At 43.4% G+C, this 2,500-nt stretch overlaps 1 protein-coding gene across 3 annotated transcripts in view; it reads left to right on the top strand.

Annotated features, from left to right (window-relative positions):
• Positions 1–2,500, top strand: part of LOC125041856 (tyrosine-protein phosphatase non-receptor type 11-like) — a 122,360-nt gene that overhangs the window by 29,794 nt on the left and 90,066 nt on the right. Inside the window, exon 1 of one of the 3 annotated variants that reach the window (XM_047637217.1) lies at positions 2,044–2,062. The exons of the other annotated variants lie outside the window; for them this stretch is intronic. The gene's annotated coding sequence lies outside the window, so the exon portion shown is untranslated. Of the gene's footprint in view, positions 1–2,043; positions 2,063–2,500 lie in introns of those variants that run through there. 3 annotated transcript variants of the gene reach the window in all.

Raw genomic sequence — 2,500 nt, 5'->3', positions numbered from 1 at the left:
TATAGATGTTAACTGTCCGCAAAAACAGAGACAGATTTATGACAGATACCGTAAATTGAGAAGCTCTCTGGTTAATGATATTTTGGTTAAAACATTTTTTTTGCGATATTCATATATAAAAATTCTTGAACATATTCGTGTACACGCACTGAATTGTATACATTTGGAGTGTGTGCTATAGAAAGTGCACGGAATTTCGCCCTCAAATTTCCATGTACTTTCTTCTATATGCACACAACTGGAGTGTAGGTTGCCTTCAGAATATTGTTTATGATATTTCACAATTTGCTAAATTGGATCCTTATTGTCCGCGACAAAGAAAGCAGCTTTTGAACCTGGCCCGCTTTAGTCTGACTCAGGTACCCTAGGTAGTGCGCTCGAACCTGATCAGAATAACGGTGTTTTAACCTATCCTTTATTGTAACCTTTGTACAAATTTGTAAAGCTCTGTGTGATCGGACTTGACTTTTTGTGATTATATTTTAGTAAAACAACAACAAACGTTCTTTTGCAATTCCCACACCAAAGCTCGCCAATGACTTTTGCAGGTAAACAGAACAAGAGACATTTTCTTGGTAAAATCTGTTCGTAATCTGTACATTTTAAGGTACAGACGTTTAGATTGTAGAAAAGGTCTGGAAATTAGCTTACGTTGGTATTAAGTTGGGCAAATCATTTCCAAACAAACTCCCGATTACGTACGTACAAGGTCTGGGGATTCCTCGTCTTGGAGGGGCATTATCTCCGGAACCCCGAGTTAAAAGGTTATCGGAAGAGCGGCTTGACTCTTCTCGAGAGGTATGGGATTTTTCATTCTCAACATCGTTTGGTCACTGAATTGGAGGGTTTGTCTGGGTTGAGAAGGTGTTCTAAAAGTAGGTTTAGCGCTGAAATAATATTTTGGAGAGAAGGGGGAGGAGGAGGGGGGGAATACACCGAAACCCAGAAGGATAAAGATTGCCCTTTTACTATTTTATTCCCGAAGTGGGACGGGCGACGTGTGGAGCGATGAGCTGGCATCGGCGAGAGCAGCAGGACGTTCGTATCAGCTCGGCGATAATCCATTTCCTAAGACCACGAACGCCTCTGGCCAGTGAGTTTGAGGGGGGGGGGGGGGTCTTCTAGCTGGCAATGTTAGCTCCAGAGGGATCGTTTTGTGGTAGTGTCGCAGTCTTTTCGGCACACAACCATGGGCTAGAGGAAAGAGATTCCAGGGGTGTCGAAATGCGAAATTGGGTGGATGTTAGACATTTGGTTGACGGGGCTCACGACGTTGGCCTGGGGTGAAAGCAGATCGCATGAACCGCGTCATGCTTTCGTGCGAGGAGCAATGCGATGGCCTGGCTCACGAAGCCAGTGTCTTCATCTCACAAAAATTATGCTTTAGTCAGCTGAAGGGCCTTGCATTATCCGATGACAGGGGAGTAAAGGGTAGAGTACGTGGGGGAGGGAGGTGGGTTTAGTATGTCAGTACTTTTGTTTGTCTTTGATAGTACGTCACATGCTTTTTCTTATTTGATATATCTATATTATTTCCCTGCTAAACTATTTGAAATGAATATGTTTTATTTTACATGATATACCTTCAAATGTGTGCCTCAAGAATGCCAAAATTTTTATGATTCATGACGCTGCATAACTAAGATAAGTAATCTAAGGCAGTATGTGCAAGATTTACACACATTTAAATTTAAACTGATGATATGCTTCTGCATTCTTCATCCATCCCATATTGTGGCTTAAATATTTTGTAACCCATGCTGTAACGCTGGCAGTGTTATTAGCATTATTAAATACGGCGCTTGGGTTAACTTGCAAGCTGCATCACTATCCGCAGGCGTGACCGTGTCTGTGTAGTTAAGATTTACGATGTTTGGACACGGGGAGCTCCCCAGAGTATAAATTATTTCAATTTATTACATCCGATGGGGCATCTTTGCTCTCTCCTACACTGGCTGTTTTCTCGTCACTTCTGCTTGGAGGCGCACGCGTGACCTAGCTCCTCACGTGGCCATGAAAAACAAATTTCCTTCTGTATTCAGCGGTCCTGTGGATGAGGGAGGTAAGGCTGGCATTCTAGTTCAGTGCAAACGGAGGAGAGCTTTACTGCGCGCACGTTTACCCTCTCTTCCTCCTGCTTGCCCTTCCTGCCGAACACGAAAGACATTTTAACAGAGCTTGTCAGAAGGCAGCTTCATATAAATATTTGTGGTTCTAACAACATTTTCTATGGTGATGTAACATCTAACCCAACGTGACTCGATTTTTTTGTCAGCGGCAAATTTAACTTTGCCGCTAGAAACATCTGCCATCTGGTTTAGCCCCGCTCCCACATCGCCATGTCTCGCTGCGCGCCTGCTAGTCTTCTTCCTCCCTATGCTTTGCCATGACGTGAAAGATTTCTTTCAGACTTAGCGCCAGACGGGATTCCATTTATGTTGTTACTCCCGGTATAAGATTATTAATTCACGACCTGCTTGAAACCGCGTCGCCTAAGAAA

Source organism: Penaeus chinensis, chromosome 31 (genome assembly GCF_019202785.1).
Source record: "Penaeus chinensis breed Huanghai No. 1 chromosome 31, ASM1920278v2, whole genome shotgun sequence".
NCBI lineage: Eukaryota > Metazoa > Arthropoda > Malacostraca > Decapoda > Penaeidae > Penaeus > Penaeus chinensis.
This window is presented reverse-complemented; position numbering and strand designations above follow the sequence as displayed.